The sequence below is a fragment of the Mauremys reevesii genome, linkage group 2, assembly GCF_016161935.1.
Source record: "Mauremys reevesii isolate NIE-2019 linkage group 2, ASM1616193v1, whole genome shotgun sequence".
Classification (NCBI taxonomy): domain Eukaryota; kingdom Metazoa; phylum Chordata; order Testudines; family Geoemydidae; genus Mauremys; species Mauremys reevesii.
The window spans coordinates 19505613-19526946 of NC_052624.1; the positions used below are offsets into that span (position 1 = coordinate 19505613).

The 21334-nt window shown below is 42.2% G+C and overlaps 1 long non-coding RNA gene across 3 annotated transcripts in view; it reads right to left on the reverse strand.

Annotated features, from left to right (window-relative positions):
* LOC120398433 overlaps nt 1–21334 on the reverse strand; it is a 173706-nt gene that overhangs the window by 32312 nt on the left and 120060 nt on the right. The window contains exons 2-5 of one of the 3 annotated variants that reach the window (XR_005594406.1): nt 20558–20696; nt 20341–20450; nt 7558–7657; nt 6365–6522 (exon numbers count right to left, since the gene is read on the reverse strand). This is a non-coding gene — a long non-coding RNA (uncharacterized LOC120398433). The remainder of the gene's footprint in view (nt 1–6364; nt 6523–7557; nt 7658–20340; nt 20451–20557; nt 20697–21334) is intronic. The other 2 variants (XR_005594408.1, XR_005594407.1) reach the window with 2 other exon arrangements.

Genomic DNA, 21334 nt, shown 5'->3' on the forward strand with positions numbered 1-21334 from the left:
GGGATCAATCCTAGGGGCCATGCAGATGTGCAAAGGGCATGGGGATGGATCTCTCCCAAGGCTGCAGATTGTCTACAAAGCTGGTCCACAAAAGCTGCCCTTGCCTAATGGCTAGAGTATGTTCTGCAGCCTCTTACATGGCCCCTACCAGAGGGAGGGAGGACTGGAGAAACTATGCAGCTGTGAATCCCTTAGCACCATGCAAACTTTATTCTCAACCCCCAACACCACACTCCATGTGCTCTTCAGTACATGATGGAGGCCCTGGAGACCTGAGCACCATATTGCTCCACCCACTCTGTAGCCCAGAGACCCGGCTGGATGCTGCTGTGGGGGCAGGGTTGATAGGTTGCATTCCAGCTAGGGTTAGTTCTCCATCAGCCTGAAAGAATTGTCAGGGCAGTGGAATTACCAGGATTTTTGGTACTTCTGTACTCAATTGCACTAAGCAGCCTGCACAGGAAGTTGAAGACCAGAGGCTCCACTCATGCAAAAGGTTGCTAAATGCCTCATTCCGAGAAGGAATGATTCCTTCCATTGCTTAAATCACTTGCTCTTAGTCTAAACATCTTGGTTAACCTCCCTGACCTCCCACTTTTTCTTGAGGAAGGTTATGCAGAAGCTTGTGGCTACAGCTGGTTGAAATTCTCTGAAAAATGAGCTGTTTTGCAAATGAAAATTATTGTTCATTTCTAATTTTTCTATTTTTTCCCCAACCAAATACCAAAATGTTGTTTTGTTTTTTAAAACAAAAAAATAAGTCTCTAAAAATTCTCAAGAAAAATTATGAAAAAACTTGGTTTCTTTCCAAATTTTCATGGAAAATCCTTACCACTTTCTGCCCAGCTCTGCTTGTGACTGGCTAGTTCAAAACACAGCTTTTCTCATATTTTTTACTCAGGATTTAGGCCATTTCATGCCACATGCCACACAATGTGTCTTAAGGTGATCTTCTGTTAGCAATGGAGAGTAAGGAAAGAGCCTTGCTGATGGTCTTTATTTCCGCAGCCATTGATATCAGAGCAGGTGACAAGGTCTGGGCACCATTAGGAGAGGTCAGGAGTGTTCTTGGTGGTTGTCTCCATTTCAGAAGAAATTCAGTCAGGCTGATTATAAATCTTTCTTGTTCTCACTTATGGACTTTTGCAGAGCCCCATTCGGTCCCTCTTGCTGTGAGGCTACTAGGGCAATTCATAGGAATGGTTGCCAGCTTTCTGAGCATTTCACAACAACGGTAACGTTTGCAATTTATTAATTGAATCAGTTTAAACTATGCCTACTGCAAAGGTATCTAAGGACTGTATGGAAATCACAACACAAACACTAAAACGTATCCAAAAGACAAGCCAACCTGCCTAAATGCATCGCCAGACCACATCAAAGTAATTTGGCAAATCAAATAATCCAACAACCACCTGGCAAAGCAGCCAAAAAAAAGGCATAAATTCCCCATTGATACAATGAATGGGGGAAAAAAATAGAGAGCAAAATCCAAAAAACAAGGGAGGGGGACAGAAAACTGCCAAGCAAAATAAATGAGACGCAGCGATTTCCAAACGAGGAAATTTGCTTCTTTCCACCCCAACTTGTTCCTGCAGCATAAACATTCGTTTTGACTTGAATCTTATAGGAGTTGAGATGAAAGCCCTTCCTTGTTAAATTACTGAGAACGTTTCTGAACTGATTTACCCATCCCTCACATATCTCATCTGATGAAGACTGGGCCACAAAAGAAAAATGGATTTAGACAAGAACACTTCTCAAATTATGGTTCTGCTGGCATGCCCAGTTCCACAATATTATCTCACTTCAGGGCCAGGGTACCAAGGCCACTTAAAATTGGCTAACAAACATATGCATTGTTGCCACCTTGTACAGTATTTGCATACTACCTAGAAAGCAAAGTGCAATAATTAGATAAAGCAGATCCACTTATATATGAACTCTAACAAGCTGAAATTCCATTTGTAGCAAAGTCTATGTCTCAGATTGTTACAATGCACTGCGGTAGGCAATTATTAATTCTAGTTAGATTTATTTAGCTACCTAGTTTTCAGTGTAATAAATGCACTTAACAGCACATATACAAAAAATAAAATCAAGTAATCCAAGAATGACACATTGTCAGACTAATAACCTTCCCACACCTACCAAGAAAATCAGCCTTTCCCAACTCACGCCATCACGCCATGCCATGCCATGAAGGTCACTGTTCTTCAGACCAGATCCTCAGTTGGTATAAGCAGCATAGATCCACTGAAGTCAAAGCGCACTGAAGTCAATGGTGCTACTCTGATTTACTCCGGCTGAGGGTCTGCCTGACCAGAGGTGAAGAAAATTCCAGAGTTGAGGGTTCTCTACTGAGAATCTCTTGTACCCAGACCTTAGGTATGTAAATCTAGAGACTGCCAGCAAATTTCCGAAAGATCTCCACTGCCAGGATGCAGCATGAAGACTTAGGTGTCCCCTAAAATAGTCAGGACTCAGGGTGGGATCCATAAAGGGACTTAGGTGTTGCAACACTGAGCATCACAGTGCCTACCTTTTAGGTTCCTAGAAAATCACAGGAACAACACTGTGATCCGCAAAGCCGAGTTAGGGCACCTAGGCTCCTACACAATGAATAGGGAGAGACAGGTACCTTAGAATGGGACACCCAAAAACTAGCAGGCAAGGTGGGGAGCTGCCTAAACTAGCCAATGGGAGATGCCAATGACAGGGGTGTGTGATAAAACCCCTCCCCGCTCTCAGAGATAGGCATCAAAGTTCAGGCTGCAGAAAGATGCCTATCGCTGCTAGCAATCCACTAACAGGAACCCATCTCCTCGAGTCAGGTACATTAGGTGTCTAAGCTGCTTCTGGTAGGAATGAGTTCCACGCCTGCCTTGCTCCATGCCAAACAGCTAGAGGGGGTCGTGCCAGTGCCACCCCACTTAGAACTTTTAACCCAGTGGTTAGAACAGTCACCTGGAATGTGGAATTCCCTGCTCTACCTGCGGGGGAGAAACGATTTGAACAGGAGTCTTCCATCTCCCGGGAGGGTGCCTCAGTCACCAGACTATGGGATATTATGGCGCATAGACAACGCATGCCTCCTGACACTGGGGAGGGCACAATCTAACGGGGAGGACATGTGACCACCCCATGTGTCTCCTCTGCCCAAAGACCTTCCTGACCTGCGCCCAGCCCGGGGCCACCACACTCTCCCCACCCTTCCAGGGTTACCTGTCCTCCCATTGCACCCCTGCCCCAGCATGTTTGGCTGCTCTCCCTGACAGCTGGGTGCAGGCAAGGAGTGGGAGAACATAAGAACATAAGAATGGCCGTACCGGGTCAGACCAAAGGTCCATCTAGCCCAGTATCTGTCTACTGACAGTGGCCAATGCCAGGTGCCCCAGAGGGAGTGAACCTAACAGGCAATGATCAAGTGATCTCTCTCCTGCCATCCATCTCCATCCTCTGCCGAACAGAGGCTAGGGACACCATTCTTTACCCATCCTGGCTAATAGCCATTTATGGACTTAGCCACCATGAATTTATCCAGTTCTCTTTTAAACATTGTTATAGTCCTAGCCTTCACAACCTCCTCAGGTAAGGAGTTCCACAAGTTGACTGTGCGCTGCGTGAAGAAGAACTTCCTTTTATTTGTTTTAAACCTGCTGCCTATTAATTTCATTTGGTGACCCCTAGTTCTTGTATTATGGGAATAAGTAAATAACTTTTCCTTATCCACTTTCTCAACATCACTCATGATTTTATATACCTCTATCATATCCCCCCTTAGTCTCCTCTTTTCCACGCCGGCTAAAACTGGCCACTCCGGGTCACTGACTCTGTGCAGCATGATGGCTGCCTGAAAGAGAGCTGGAGTCTCCTCTCCCTCCTAGGCCTGTCCCCAGAAGCCGGGATCAGAGGGGGTGGGCTGGGCTGCTGCCTCCCCAGCCAGGTTCTCTCTCAGGCAGCTGCTGCGCTGCACAGAGCAGCAACCCAGAGAGGCCAGCATGAGAAGCAGCTGGTCCCACTCCTTCTGCCCGGCTGCCAGGGACAGGAGCTAAGCGTGCTGGGGGACAGTGCAGCAGGAGAAGGACAGAGCCACTCTCCCTCCCTCACCCCTGGCAGGCCAAACAGAAATCTGGGGGAGGGGAGCACTTGATCCCACGTGCCCCCCCCCCCCCACACACATTGCCTATGTTCTGATGGGTGTGTGTGTGTGGAGGGGTCCCCTCAACATCTCCTGTTGAAGCTTTTCCACTTTGGATTAACTAATGAAAGACCAGAGGATTGGACTCCGGGTCTCACACCGCCCTAACTTCTCTCACTCTATGGTCCGAGGACTATTTAAATATTTATTCACAGTGCAGCAGAGAGAGAGAGAGAGAGACTCTGTATTCCAGTGGTTAGGGTACCCACCTGGGTAGTGGGAGACCTCAGGTCCAGTCTAGGTGAGACGTTCTTGGATCACAGAACTTAGGTGCCTAAGCAGGTAGCAGTTGATGGAGCAATTGTGCAATATGCTTCATGAGTGGACCACCACAAAGTAAGCAGACAGCTGGATTCTGAGCCAGCTAAATTTCTCAAGTGGCCCTCAGGGACAATCCCAAAGGGTATGTCTACACTGCAGCTGGGAGTCAGCCTCCCAGCGTGGGCAGACAGACTCACACTAGCAGGATTCAAGCTAGCATGCTAAAAATTGCCATATGGACATTGTGGCTCACACTGTGAAGCCCACCCCAACCCCTTGGGTCTGAGATCAGGTGACTAGCCCGAGTCTTTGCCAGAGCCACAACATCTCCTCTGCTAGTTTTAGCATGCTAGCGTGAATCTGCCTACTCACACTGGGAGGCTCACCCCCAGCTGTAGTGTACACATACCCTAATGGAGCTCATGACAGCAGCAGAAGGCATAGATGGCAGCAGTAAAGCCTGCATTCAAAAAGAATAGTCACAAGCCCAACATCCAATTGAACTGTAACCCTCCTGCTAAGTGTCATTAGCAGGTGTAAAGGCCAGGGATGTCCAGAGATTCTGTCTATAATATAATGTTCGTCTCAGGCTCCCTTTTAAAAACTTATTGGCTTCCAGGATTTAGGAGCTTGAAATGTGGGGAACTTTTACTAGTGTCTCTCTTCCCTACTTGCACTCAGGAGTCACTGGGGAGATGAAACCACAACTACCTTTTCTTTGGTTTCAGTGAATTACCTTGTTGGGGATCTGAGCTCTTATTCACAAACCATTCCCGACCCACTTGAACTGCATTCACCAGTCCAGTTAGACTCAGGATATGCCTACACTGCAATCACACGTTGAGTTGACATATCTGAGCTAGCTTTAGTCTATCTAATTTAGGTCCCAGAAAAGTGTAGTTGCTGCAGTGCATGCTTCAGCCTGGGCTGTACATGCCTGCATGGAACCTGGGTAATTTCTCACAGGATTAGCCAGGTTCACAGAGGCAGCTCCACTGCTGCTAGGTCCAGTTCTGAAAAAGTCACCTTAACTGCTACCAGGTCCAGTTTTGCAAAGCTAGCTCTGTACAAAACCTGAAGAGAGCAAAAAATAACCCCCCCCAGCAGGGTCTCTGCACTTTCAGGCTAAGTCTCTACACGTGCCTGGTCAAATCAGACTCACTCCTCAACTGGAATCCACTGCCTTTACAAAACGGAAAGTAGGTCCTTCAGGGAAGAGGTGTGGTGCTGTGGATAAGGCACCATATAGGCATGTAAGAGAGCTGCATTCAAGTCCTGGCTTTTCCACTGCGGTACTGGCTACCCTGGACATATCAGCTTGCTTGTCTTGTCTGTTTAGATCATAAGCTCTATGAGACAGGGATTTTTTTCTCACTATATGTTTGTATTCTGATCTTAGTTTAGGCCTCTAGGGGCTATCATAATACAAACAATGAAAAATAATAATAATTGTTATGGTTGTTGATTAGGACTCTGGGACCCCAGGTCATGACCTTTATTACCAAAAGATGGGTAAACCTGATTGACTGAAAGAGCGGACATCACCATTATCACTTCCTCCAGTTACTTTCCCCATCCAAACAGCATCACTTCCATCTTATCTAGACCTAGCCTCTGTCAATCATTTCCCATCCAAGATTCAGTCTCCGCTAGCCTGGGAAAGATGAGACACAGCACTGACCAGTTCTAAATAAAAGGAGACACAGACTGGAGTGTCATCTACATCCTGATCACACTGCAGATCAAAACATGTCACTTACTCCCCAAGTGATCCTCAGGGACAGTCCCAAAGGGTATGTCTACACTGCAGCAGGGAGTGAGCCTCACACATGTGTTGAATTGGAGTGTGACAAGATAGCACCCCACGTGAGAAAGCTTTTGGGACACATGAACCACATTTACCTTCTGGGGTATCACAGAAAGGAAGGAGAAGAGCCATGCAACTGCAACTTCATCCACACGTACCAGGGTGTCTGGATGCATCAACATTTCTCATGCTCATGGTGGATGATACAGTATCAAAGGCCGCTCGCAGATCTCAAAGAATCAACAAGGACGACCTGAAATTTGTCCACAACCAGGGAAGATCATCAACCAACCAAGTCAGTACAGTTGTCATACTGTAATAGCCTGGATTAAAACAAAACTCAAAGGTGTCAAGGAAATATAAGCATTCAAGATAATGCTGGAGCTGCTTCACCACAGCCTCCATAATCAACTTTTCTAAAAATGGGAAAGGTAGAATTTGGGGGAGGACTTGGCAAGATCACCAGCTGCAGAGAGGGCTACTTGAGCACAGGCCTGACAATCATTTGTTTAAGAGGTTGCTACAAATCTCTGCTTATAGTGATGTCCAAGTGAGTATATCGGTCAAGCCCCAGATTTCCCGGCATAGTCCACAGCATGCGGGGTGGGGGGGTCACAAACAGGTGTCAGAGGGTTGTGAACTCTCTGCCTTTTCCATATTGCTCAATGGGATGGGGGGCCTGCGAGAACCCAGCTAAATGGGAATGGAAGCCCCAGGCAGTCCAGTGTGGAAAATGGGGACTGGATATGGAAAAGGTTTATGACCATGGCTCCACATTATAAGGATGACTTTTTGCACAATGGGTATTTTTTTAATAAACAGTTAAAAGAGAGCGAGTGTCTGTTTTGAACAGGTAAGTAATTAAAATTCTTAACTGCACAGTCGAACACACGCAGCAGTACATTGCCAACTACAGACAAAAGTAGGACTGTGCAAGTCTGAACATGCACCTGTTTATTAAATCTTATTTAAAACACTGAAGTAAGTGGCGTGTCTGATGAAATATTTAGGGTGTTTAAACGTGCCACAGCTGACAGAAAGTATTTTTTTCCCTGCTGGCACAAGATTACTTTGTTTTGATTTTTTTTTCTTTCTAAAAAGACCAGGTAAATGATTCAAACAACTTCTAAGCACAAGGTAGGCTATTCATGCCTCCAGTTTCAGCATAGGGCTCTTGAAGGAAGTACTGCTGATTAACTGAATAACGTCTTGTTTTGCTAGCTTTTAATCTGTAGAATTTCCTTTGTATTTTAAAGATACAAGGATTTGCATGTAATATGCTACTTACTTAATATCACTGCATAGTTGTGGAATTGGCCTCAAGTATCATTTAATTCTAGACAAGCCGTTCTTTTGAAGTGGATGTCCTGGTGATGTTTCTGGCAAAGCTAGAAAAGAGGACATTATATTTCAAATTCTTTGAAATACAGAGGTCTTCCCCCTCCTCAAATAATAGTTACTGATAATATTATTGCTGACAAAGCTGAGCCTTTGCATTGCCATGCCATACAATAACTATCTGGTCAATACATCCTTGTTGAGTGACTCCTTGGCTAGGTTCAAGCACAATCACTTTCTTCTACATGCTTCTGGTCCCATCCTTACCATGAACTCCTTTCATTCATCCACAAGGACCCATTTCAGCAGCTCTCAAAAACTCACATTTGCCAGGCTGCTTACAGTGAATTGAGGTGATTTGTATATAAACTGTGCTTTGTTCCCCTTCCCTCAACCTCTCCCTCTTTGTCTGTCTGTTGGTACTGAGACTGTGAGCTCCTCGGGGCAAGGACCCACCCTTCTTAATTGCTTGGAAAGCACCTAGGACATTTAGGGCTCTATCATTGAATTAATAAAAAAATAATAATAACTGATTTCATTAGTCCTTTCTTTCACATGATTTTGCAGCTATTCCATTTTTCTATGTGTGCACAAAATTCCTGTGGATGCTAGCGGAAGTTTTGAGGTATACTGGTGCAAGAATATACTTTCGGTGTTAAGGAAAATTATTCCCACACTCCACCTCCACTTTCTACTTTCTCGTGCTTTGGAATCTATTATTATTGATAATGATAATAAATCACACTTTGCATTTTCAGAGCATCTTTCAATTTAGGCTCTCAAGGTGCTTTACAATAATTAATTAAACCTCACAACATTCCTGTGATGTAAGTATTAGTGTGCTCATTTTGCAGATTGAGAAACATAGGCACAGTGCAACTGATCCTGCAAAGGGCTGATCGTCTGCTGGGTGGGGCTGGGCTCCCTCAGCTCCCAGTGACTTCAAAATGGTAACTAAAAGAGACCAGCATCTCTCAGGGAACCCTGAGTACTTTGCAAGTTCTCAGGTGGTTAACTTATTTGCCCAAGGTCACATAGAGCCTGAGTGGGCTCCAGGCGCATTATGATGGACTCCAACGGCAGCAGAAGCAGGCCCAGGATGAGTCATATCACAGTGGAACAACAAAGACTTAGAAGAGAATGTGTGCTTCTGCTTTAAGACCACTCAGAGCTCAGTCTTCTCAACAAGCTGCAGAATTGCGGAAGAATATTTTCAACAGCCTACAGAAAACTCTTTATTTCAATCTTGCAGTTGCAGCTTCGTAAGCAAACCATTTTAAAGGCCTGATCCTGAAGATGCTGACTGACTTCTGTGATGCGCTGAAGGCCTTCACCTCCCACTCATAAAATCATGGGAGCTGGCTACATTGCAACTTTAATTCTAGAGATAGTGAAAGGTTTTCTCTAGTTTCCCCTTTCACTCATACTGTGCTTCCATGCTTGTCTAGTTCTTTTGCAACACAAAGAGCAGATGTAGATGCAGACTTGGCAAGAGACGTCAGAAAGAACACGGAATGCTTCATTTACTGGAGAAATAAAAAAAACCTACCTGAATATTAATTAATTCATTATCAACTTGTTAATAATTTATTAGTAATAATTTCATTATTGTTGTTGTTATTATTACTATTTGTATTCTGATAGCACCGAGAGGTTCCAATCAGGGATCAGCTCCCCATTAGACTAGGTGCTGTACACACATATGTTACTTAAAAAGAGTCAAACTCTTTATCAAAGGGCTTATAATAGCTTGGTGGTTAGGACACTCACGGTGGGACGAGGGAGATATGTAGGGTGTGTCTTTTTCTCCCTGTCTCTCTGGTTTTGACCAAAAATTCCATCCTGGACCTGAGAAAGTTGAGTAGAACCAATACATTCCCAAGAAATGTTTTGGTTCTCATGAATCAGCATTTTCTGATGGACTAAACATGTCATTGAAAAGTTCCCAGCTGCTTCAGTACCTATCATATTTAGTATAATAAGTGGCAGATGCAGCACACCAACTACCTAACTGTTCTTGAATGTTTTGTAGCCGTCACAGAAGAAGTAAGTTTTAAAGAGGGTTTTGAAGCTTTTTCTCGGGATATACACCCATGTATAAGGAGCAGTCAGGTGGTTTCACTGAAAGTAGGTCTTGTCAAACAAACCAGTTATTTTTTTTATAGAAGATTGTGATTCTGGTTGATAAAGGCAGCTGTGTTGATATAGTATATGTGGATTTCGCCAAGGAATTTGATTTAGTACCACGTGATGTCTTGTTTAAAAAACTTGAATTATATGGAATTAACAGGGCACACTTTAGATGCATGAAAAACTGGCTCACTGACAGATCTAAAAAAAGGCATAGGGAATGGGGAGACATCCAGGAGGAGCACTGTTTCTAGTGGAGTTTCCCAGGGAACAGTTCTTGGTCCAATGTTATTTGACACTGACATAAAATCTTTGCCGGCAAGGTTAGCAGATGCCACAAAGACAGGCGGAGGAGGAAGACAGGTTACAGTTATAGAGTGATGTGAGTCACCTGGTTAAATGGCACGCTCCAACAAAACATATTCTAACACAGCCAAATGCAAAGTACTACATCTGGGAACCAAAACTGCAGGCCCTACCTACAGGATGGGAAAATCTGTGTCGGAAAGCAGTGACTCCAAAAATGAATGAGAGGACATGGTAGATAACTGCCTCTGTGCAATGCTTTGGTTAAAAGGGCTAATTCAGACCTCAGATGTGTAAGGCTTAAGGAGCTAGAGTTGGAACCAGAGTCAGAGGCCAGAGCGCCAGAGCCAAGGGTCAGTCGGGTTACCTGGAATGAGATGAGACAATGCAGGGCAACAGTGGGAACAAGGCTGGGAGCAAGCAGGCACAGAAGCTACCTGAGCCATGGGCAAATGCTTTGACCAGCTACTGAACTGTCACTGCTGCTGGGCTTAAGAGCCAGTCTGCTGACTTTTCCAACCAAGCATGTGGTGTAGTCAATCAGTCTGCCTACTACCAACTGCGCCCGTTAGGCTGCCCAGAGACTGGTTCTGCAGGCTCTGATTCCTGACCGCATAGTAAGAGAAATACCCATCGATCGGCAAACATACACATGTTGGGGAAGGTGTGAATTTTTACAAGGTGTTTCTACATCAAAGAAAATCTTTGGAGATGAGTCTATAAATTGCAGAGGAAGACCAGAGGTGATGTTCATCTTCTCTTCCTTGGTGTAACTGGTTCATTGTTTAGCAAATCTTCTGTTAAAGCAAGAGTTCTATTGGGTTTAGTCATTGGACTGAACCACCGTTGTGGATCCAAACACACATGAACTCACTCATGAACTTCCAGTTCATAGACTAGACAGGATTTGATTATTTTGATTGCCCCTTACATTCCCATATCCACCACACTCAGCTCCTAGAAATCAAGAAGAAACAAAAAGACAAACTCCGTCACTCTTAAATGTTTCTGCATCTTCCCCTTTTGTTCAGTGGGTTTCATACAACAAAGTGAGTGTCATGCATGGACTGTAGACGATACGAGATAGTTTATAACCTTTATGTGTTGTACCAGTCGTTTATTATCCCAACATTCCAGAATATAACCTCTACCTTTTAAGTAATAGACACATCTATCATTAAAGTATAAGGATGGATAATGAGCAGCCATTTAAATGGCACTAAACTCTCCATTTTCTGATCTGAGAACTCGTTACATCTGCCTGTTATTAAATAAGTCTCATAACAATATTTTAATATGATTAAAGACACTGTACCTCATCAGTTAGGAACTCTAGAGACTAATCTGTGCAGGATGTTAATACACTGGGAAAGGACGGCATGTGAATCTTTTTTATTAGTTTCTTTCTTTGCTACTGGTAGTGTCACTACCTTATCAGTTAAATGCAGGAGCTTTAACAATGAGTCCTCTGAGCAAGGCTCTCTGTTTTTGCTGGGTCAGGTTAAAAAGCAAACACATTGTCATGAGCTTTTAAAAGCTTGATCTCAATTACACCATAGTAGGGCAAAGCTCTCAGACACACAACACTTTGACTTTGTAAAGATTGCGACCTTCCAGGTACACAGGCTCTATGGAGAAAAAATGCACTTGACATGCTCACTGCTGTTTCCCTGCAGGAGGCGCTGTATGCATTTAGAGGGAGGAGGACGGGAATTAAATTTGCAATGAGATGAAGGAAAATTTTGTTTGACTGGCAAGAATTTGAGAGAGAGAAATATTCCTTATCATGGAATGATAAACAACGGTCTGGAAATGGTGTTTTGAATAATCCAGTCTGATTTCCAGCATTTCACAGGACTGTTTACTCACCCATTCATATTAACTTCTTAAATAATTTGTTCTTGACTAGTACTTGTGGTAGCAACCCCATTACAGAAACTTTCCAGGCAGTCAAGAAAGGATGGCGCTTGCAGTGGATGGATGGACAGACAGACAAGTAGACAGAGGTCAAGGAAAAGAGACAACAAAAGGGATTTTCCATGCAAATCAAGATTTGCTACAGGCAGCATAGCAGGAGGGGGTTTTAACAAGAACTTAAAAGTAGAAAGTCGGAGCAGATGATGGCTATCTGCAGTGATGCATTAGTGATGATCACTTTTGTAAAATATTTTTAGCCTATTCTATCACTAGCAAAACTCAAAGCATCACATCTTCAAGAGTGTTTCCTAATTTGTTCCTGCAAGATTTGTGATTGATGCAATCTGTATGTGCAAAATGGGCACCTGTGTATGCAACATGGATAGGGTTTCCATCTCTTGAGCAATATTTTCAAAGGGACCAGGGCCAGTTAAGGCGCTCACTGAAAATCATTGGGAGCTGAATATGTAACTGCCCTTTGAAAATCTCCCCTGGGTTTTAACAAATAACAATTGATAAAGCTATTCCAGTGTCATTGTTTGCTGTTCAGTTTAAAATAAAATAAACACCGAAAAGCAGTGATTCTAACTATTTTGAAATGTCAGTTTTTCTTTTCAACTTTTCTGTAGGATTCTGTCCAGAGTCTGCTGGAGAGAAACTAAATAACCTACTTAGTCTATGTCTACACTAGCACCCTTGTCAGTAAAACTTAAAAAAGCACCAGTGTGGACAACACTATGTCAGTGGGAAACGCTCTCCTGCCGACATAGCTACCGCTGCTTGTTCGGGGTGGTTGAATTATGCTGACTGGAGAGTTTTCTCCCATCAGCCCATCGCCACTACACAGGAGACCTTACAGTGGTGCAGCTGCAGGAGTACAGCTGTGCCTCTGTAGTGCAGACATAGCCGAACAGAGAGAGCTGCCTAATGGACGTCGGTAGTTTATGCAGGGTTGTTGTAGTCCTGTCAGCCCCAGGATATTAGAGAGACAAGGTGGGTGAGGTAATCTCTTTTATTGGCTGTCCCTGTCTCCAGCAGAAGTAGGCCCAATAAAAGAGATTACCTCACCCACCTTGTCTCTTTGATAGATTATAACTTTTCCTATCTTCGGCACATCTGCAGAATTGAAATTGTAACTGGGAGGAAAATTCAGCCTAAAATCTATGAAAATAAAATTTAACTTTAAAAAAAGTATTAATACTAAAATATACAGCTTGAAACCATGTTCTAAATTGCATAGAATAAACACAGTGGGCCAGATGATCTGGAATGATAAACAGATCCAGAAAAGATAAACAGATCTAGTCTGATTGCAGGCAGTTCTGTCCCCTTTGCACAGCTCCTATTGGACAAAGGTGCCCTAACTCCCCTGTTGGAGATATTTCTGTGTCTCCTCTCCTCGGCTTTGCAAGTTCTCATTGCTTGTAGCAAAGGAACTAGCAATAAATCCATCATCTGATCAACAAATGGATTGTCACTGTGTTTGAACAGTGTTTTTGTTTTTCTCTGACTTGTTTAGACTTTAAGTTCCTTGAGGCAAGAAGAGCGTATTGGTATGGTATGGGTTGGCATGGTAATGTATGGTATAGACCAGTACAGTGGGCAGAATTTAAAAAATTCTCTTTGTTATTAGGTCCAATATTACCAGTGTGAGCTTGTGTTTGCTAGTGTGAGCATAGGGAATACTGCTAGACCCAATATCTGACCTATTGGTAAAGAGGTAAATGAAGCTTCTCCCTGTACATATTGTGCTATAGAATTCCAAGCATACCATTGGCATTCAGTGAATAATAAAGAAATAATAATAAAATAATGATGATAATAAATAATAATATAGCTATTACGTAAATGTGCAGGAAAATGCCCCAAAGCTCAGGAAAGCTCACAAATATTTCAGGCATAGATTAAGAGGCTTTTTTGAAAACATTGTGCCTACTCTGAATGCAATTTTGAAATGAATTCATTTTAAGCCCTACATACACTGTGAAAATATAACATACATGCATTGTGACTACATACTATTGTGCAATCCAGTTCTAATAGCATGTGCTATCATGCATGACCTAAATAAATTATTTATGTTGAGTTAGATTTGACCATGTATTCACAGTACAATTAATTCAGGCCCTGAGACTTACTGTGCATGGGCATAGGAGTCTGACCACACAGTCAATTGCAGGATGGGGACCTTAATGTGTAACTACACCTCTACCCCGATATAACGTGACCCGATATAACACGAATTAGGATATAACGTGGTACAGCAGTGCTCCGGGTGGGTGGGGCTGCGCACTCTGGTGGATCAAAGCAAGTTCGATATAACACGGTTTCATCTATAATGCGGTAAGATTTTTTGGCTCCCAAGGACAGCGTTCTATCGGGGTAGAGGTGTGTATGTCTCCAAGTATACTGTAGCTAAGGAGAATATGTACATAATATATGTATGAATCAGACTGAAAGGTACATGGACATGTACTGACTGGCCCATGTGTTCATGTGTAAGCACATGCACAAGGCTAATGTAAATGTTGTCATGAAAAAACACTTCATTTTCCTAATGTAATGTGCACCACAGGCCTAAAAGAAAATGAAAGAAGGTTTTTAGCCTTAAATTGTGGGAAGTTTGACCTAATTCTTGTGAAACTCGTTCTGCAGTGCTTTGCCAAGTTCCTCCATTAATGGGCAATTTATGTCAGTTAATTATTTCGAAACATAGGAATTGCCATAATGGATCAGACCAGTGGTCCATATATCCCAGTCTCCTTTCTCCAACAATGCCAGCTGCTTACGAGGAAGGTGCAGGAAACCTTGTGCAAGAGAGATATGGAGTAACCTACCAATAAAGAAGTTACTTACTAACATAAGAACATAAGAACATAAGAATGGCCGTACCCGGGTCAGACCAAAGGTCCATCTAGCCCAGTATCCGTCTACCGACAGTGGCCAATACCAGGTGCCCCTGAGGGAGTGAACCTAACAGGCAATGATCAAGTGATCTCTCTCCTGCCATCCATCTCCATCCTCTGACGAACAGAGGCTAGGGACACCACTCTTACCCATCCTGGCTAATAGCCATTTATGGACTTAACCACCATGAATTTATCCAATCCCCTTTTAAACATTGTTATAGTCCTAGCTTTCACAACCTCCTCAGGTAAGGAGTTCCACAAGTTGACTGTGCGCTGCGTGAAGAAGAACTTCCTTTTATTTGTTTTAAACCTGCTGCCTATTAATTTCATTTGGTGACCCCTAGTTCTTGTATTATGGGAATAAGTAAATAACTTTTCCTTATCCACTTTCTCAACATCACTCATGATTTTATATACCTCTATCATGTCCCCCCTTTTCCAAACTGAAGAGTCCTAGCCTCTTTAATCTTTCCTCATATGGGACCCTCTCTAAACCCCTAATCATTTTAGTTGCTCTTTTCTGAACCTTTTCTAGTGCTAGAATATCTTTTTTGAGGTGAGGAGACCACATCTGTACACAGTATTCGAGATGTGGGCGTACCATGGATTTATATAAGGGCAATAATATATTCTCAGTCTTATTCTCTATCCCCTTTTTAATGATTCCTAACATCCTGTTTGCTTTTTTGACCGCCTCTGCACACTGCGTGGACATCTTCAGAGAACTATCCACGATAACTCCAAGATCTTTTTCCTGACTCGTTGTAGCTAAATTAGCCCCCATCATGTTGTATGTATAGTTGGGGTTATTTTTTCCAATGTGCATTACTTTACATTTATCCACATTAAATTTCATTTGCCATTTTGTTGCCCAATCACTTAGTTTTGTGCAACTAACTCCCATCAGAGGTTTACTTATGCCATGAAGCATGAAGCTATACTTCCCTTCCAAAGCTCTGGGGTAAAATCCCGGCCCCATTAAAACCAATGTCAAAATTCCCATTAATTTCAATGGGACAAGGATTTCACCCTTGGTGTTTATTATTTTTTGAATTCTTGCTGTCGTAACTGCGTGTTCTTATTGTCCATATACATGTCCTGTCCTTTTAAATTTATTTTTAATTTCTTATCATATAACACCCGTCACCACATACAGTGTTGGGGCCTTCTATAAAAGGCAAAAAACAATGCTGTGAGTTTAGGCATACTATGCTTATGTACTAAAGCAGGTTCGGTATGTAATTCACTATATTCACGGATTATAAAGACAAAAGGGCCCACTGTGGCCATCTAGTTTGACACCCTCTATACACTGGCTGCAGAAAGCCAGTGAATCTTGTTATGTCTTTGTCTGCAAGATTAAAAAGCCCCTCATTATCAGATATCTTCTTCATATGTAAGTACCTGTGCACAGAGATCAAGTTACCCCTTAGCTCTTTGATAAACTGAATAGATTGAGCTCCTTAAGATCTTCAACTCCTGGTGCCTGACGTGTTCTAACCACTAGGGATGATGCCCGCTCTAACCAGTAGTCATGACTGCTATGTCCTGGTCACTGCCACCCATTAGTTACCTGCAAAAATAAATTTCCAGCTAGGCTTCTACCCACTCTCCACTTGTGCAAAGAGTTAAGGGAGCTCCAAGGAACACAAGATACAACAGTGAGAATGCTGTGATGATGATGATGATATTATCAAAGATGACAACTTTCCAAGATCAATCAGTGAATTTAGTGAATAGCTCAATGGGCAAACATTTCTCAATAGAAAACTGCTAGAAACCCAAAGATTCTTAAAGGGAAACCACTCAAAGATAGAACTTCACACTAAATGCATCAAAGGAGATTTTCAGCCACGAAAAATGATAACACTCGAAAAGCAAGAATTTGTCTCACAGTAAAATAACCCTTGGAAGAGTAATAACTGTAAGGAGAATTCAGAATGACATGAAAATTGTCAGTGATCTAGATGTGTAAAGAAATGCTATAGGACAACCAGTGAAAAGGGAAATTTCCTTTCAGAGATGTAACATCTTGTAAAAATAGACAGATCCTCAGACCAAAATTTGCTTGTATAAATGATTTGTCAAACGATTTTGAATAATGACCAAGGCTATAAATATTTTGATCTCTTCACAGACAATTAGTGAAAAAAGAAAGAGGCAATAGTCACAAAGAATAATTTAACCCACTCTTGCTTACTGGATGCCCCCCCCCCACACACACACACATACTGGTTATCCAAACTACTATAAAGCTCCAGCTTCAGGGTGGGTTTTTTGTGTTTTGTACAGCCATGGACCAGAGAGTCACCAAACCAGCTAAGTCAGATAAACAGTCAAATTATTTAGGGCCAGCTCCTCTGTTAATATAATCTGGCAAGGAAACTAGGCCGGTTTACACCACCTGAGGATGTGGTCCTGTTTTTATCATTAGTAGTAATTATTTATTTGTATTATTATAGCACCTAAGAGCCTTAGTCAATTTACAGTTGCTGATTTTGGCCTCGTACATTATTGTTGTTATTCTGTATTGTATTTACTGCAGGAATATCTAGAGGCCAGGGCCCATTGTGCCAAGCACTGTACACACATATAACAAAAAGCTGGTTCCTGCTCCAAAGAGCTTATGCTCTGAATTTAATACGAGAGGTGGATACAAGCAAACAGTGACACAGCTTTGCAACATGTAATAAGCAATGGTCACAGTACACCAGCTGTCTCCCCATTCTTAAGGGTTTTGTAGGCATCATGGCATAACTGTAAACAATTCACCGGAAAATTAGAGTCACATACAATCACAAATGATCCGTCACTAGAATGACTGAAAGGCCTATAGGAAAACTTTTATATGGGCCATTTGGCTAGTTGCAGGACTGTCCCTCGAGATAAAGAATCACAGAAATGCCCATCATGGGCACAGTACACATAGCCATTCTTATGAGAGGGAGAAGTTTCTGCTCATTGATGAGTATGAGTGAAAAATATTTGGCTCCACTCCTGGTATAAACTCCCACGCATCACTTTGAAAATCCACTCCTATGTGTCCTTAGCACTGATTTTCAAAGTAAAACACAACAGCCTAGAGACAGATGGGCCATTACTGTTTGTGGTTCAAAGGGAGAGAACTGGTTTGGTGAGGAAATAAAATCCATAGTAATAGAGCAAGTACCCAGAAATGTTCTAAGAGAGGATAAGCATGTTCTAAGGTGTTTTAACAATCTTCTGGCACTTCGCCCAGAACTCAGTTGGCACAGTTGTATTCAGCACCAGGCCAGCACTCTTTGAACTTATGGAAACCTAGAGTCATATTTAGGCTTGGCAAAATTCTTTTTTTTTTTTAAATAATTTCAACAGACAATTATTTAATGACAGTAGACACTGAGATTCAAAGAGTTAAAGTGTTATGAACTGTTCAAACACACTATCAACATCACATGTCAGAATACACAAAGTACACAAAATATCCTTAAATCAACAAATCCATTTGTAACTATTCTAATTCAAAACCCTAAAGCACTGGATTTTGACTAGAAGAAGTTCTCAAGCAGCATTTTTCTTACTTTGGCTGTCTGTAAATTTTGATGATCATTGATGGAAATATATTTAGCTAGTGGAAATATCTATGACCTGGGTATAATAATCTGGTTGTCAATGGTTCCCTATTATAAAACTTAATTTTACGGGGGTTTTGTTTGTTTGTTTGTTTGTACAATTGCTTACTGCCGGGGTTCTGCTGAAAGGGATAGAACAATAGGTGAATGGTGGGACAATGTCCTTACAGGATGCTGTTTGGGCATTTGTTGTCTAGAAAAGCCAGCATGCTTTAACCCTCCTCAGTAGTTGGTCTCAGTTTTACATGAAATCTGGACTATCCTCAGTATGCTAACTGGCCCTTACAGAACTGCTATCAATAAAAGAGTTTGGTACCAGTCAAAGCACCTAATTTACCATGCACCTGGTTCAATACTCTTTGCAGATTTCAACATTTAACTCCAGATATTAGCTAAACTACATTAACTAAACACATTAATGATTTCATAGGTATTAATTTTAAGGGAAACAGAATAATACTATTTTATTAAAGGGTTTGCTCAGCAAGTACAGACCCACATCTTTAAGTTACAATGAGCTTGATTTTCACTCACAGAGGTATAAATCAAGAGTAACTCAGTTAAAGTCAATAGAGTTACACTGCTGTAAGATCTTTAAGTATGTCTACACTACTCGCCGGATTGGCGGACAGTGATCAATCTAGTGGGGGTTGATTTATCGTGTCTAGTCTAGACGCAATAAATCGACCCCCGAGCGCTCTCCCATCCACTCCTGTACTCTACCACTGTGAGAGGTGCAGGTGGAGTTGTCTGGGCAGTGGCAGCAGTCGACTCACTGCAGTGAAGACACCGTAGTGAGTAGGTCTAAGTATGTCGACTTCAGCTATGTTATTCACATAGCTGAAGTTACGTAACTTAGATTGATCTCCCCCATCCCCAGTGTAGACCAGGCCTATGTGAAAGGAGAACTAGGCCCACTGAATTCAGAATATTCATAACACTGTTATCTTCTTTCCTATTTGAAAATCACATAGGATTATAAAGATCAGTTTCAGAGATGATCTGTCAAATAGATCAGGCCATTCAAAACATTGAGACACAGCATAGCTCCAGTCCAGTCTGGCTGAGAGTCAATAATAGGTTTATTGTTGAAGGGTATGATGCTAGTTCATTAAAACTTTAGCAAGGAAAAGTTCCAGGGTACATCTACAATGTAATATCCAGCTCAGGTGGATATACCCACACAAGTTCTTATTGAGCCAATGCATTAAAAATAGTAGTGTAGCCACAGGGTGTTCAGAGGGGCTAGCCACACAAGTGCATGTCGAGGGTTCCAGATGGGATCGCAATCTGGGTGGCTAATCCATCCCACCCTTGCAATGTCACAACTACTCTTTATTTTTAGCTTGCTACCTCAATCATGCCAGTGTGGGTATGTCTACACCAGCTAGAAATTACACCTCCAGTTCCAGTATAAACATACCTCAAGCAAAGGAAAATATGAGTGAGAAGGTTGGCAGGCTTGGACATGCAGAAGAATTAGATGGTCTGGTTTTAAGGTTGTATTTATATCTACATCTATAAAATAGCAGCAAAGGGGCAAAGCCTGTATAAAGAACACCAATAAATTTACAGCCTAATAGTTTTATTTAATAAGTTATTCAAAAGCATTCCTAATATTTTGTTTGCAAATGTTTGTGGATCTATTAAATGCCTATTCACTAAGAAATTGCATTGCACAGTCTGTCTGTAGCAGCTATTAGCAACACCTACATTTATAGTGCTCCATACAATAGCCCTGAGGTTTAGTTCCGTACAACTCCTTTCTGAAAAGACCTATAAAAACAGATCTCTGGCTTCAGCAGAAAGGTAAGATGAGGTGCAGGAAAAAGAGTCTAATATAGTTACTTGTAATATTACCTCCTAACCCGTTATACACACTTCATCCAGACAGGCCCAAAATTCCAACCTGTTCATTGGTTTTCTTCAAGTCAGTGGCAATATGCAACAAGAGTGTGCATCTCTCTTTCCTATAATTGGAACATAGAACCATAGGTTTAGAAGAGACTACAAAGGTCATCTAATTTAATCCCCATTGGTAGGCAGTTGAGGAGACCATGGCCATAAGACTAAATACCTTTTTTCTGATTCTTCTTTCCACTCTCTCTCTTCTCAGTAGACAACCTCCCTTGCTAATTATCTTGACATCTTCTCTGTATACGATGTTCTCAGATCCATCCTTCCAGTGAGGCTTGTCTAGGCATACCTGACAATATCTTCCAACAACAAAAACAAAACCTGGAGAATGAAGTTCCATAACTGTATAAAATCTCAAAAATGCATTACATTTGCAAACAATGACAAAACTGCAGAAGAAAAATCTGTTTTACTATGCAGGGGCTTTCAGGCTAGGAAGGTGAGGAGGGACCAGGATCTTCACCCTTCCTACTCTAGGCTTGGGGGAAAGCACTAGTATATGCCTCCCATCCACACCTACAGGAAGGCTATCATTTTCTAGAAAATTCCATGCAACTTTTCCATAAGACCTGGCTGTATAATCCAAATAAGAGTGGGTTTCCCTCTTTCCCACATCATGCTAACATGTATAATTGCCCCAGTTCCTCCCTCCTCTTCTTTCCCCTGTGTGTTGTTGGGAATAGCTGAACCCCTCCGCCCTCACTGAAAAGTCCTATGGAATACAGCACCTAGCACAACGGGGTCTGGCCCATGACTAGGGCTCCCACCCACTATGGTAATGCAAATAATATATTATAATAACAATAATGGAAAGATGTTATAGGCTATATAGAGAAATGAGGAGGAATAACTTCGGCCAATCAGATCAACATGATGAGGTGAGATGAAGCCCTTGGTCTTGCCTGGATTATGCAGACACAATATGAAAACAGAATCT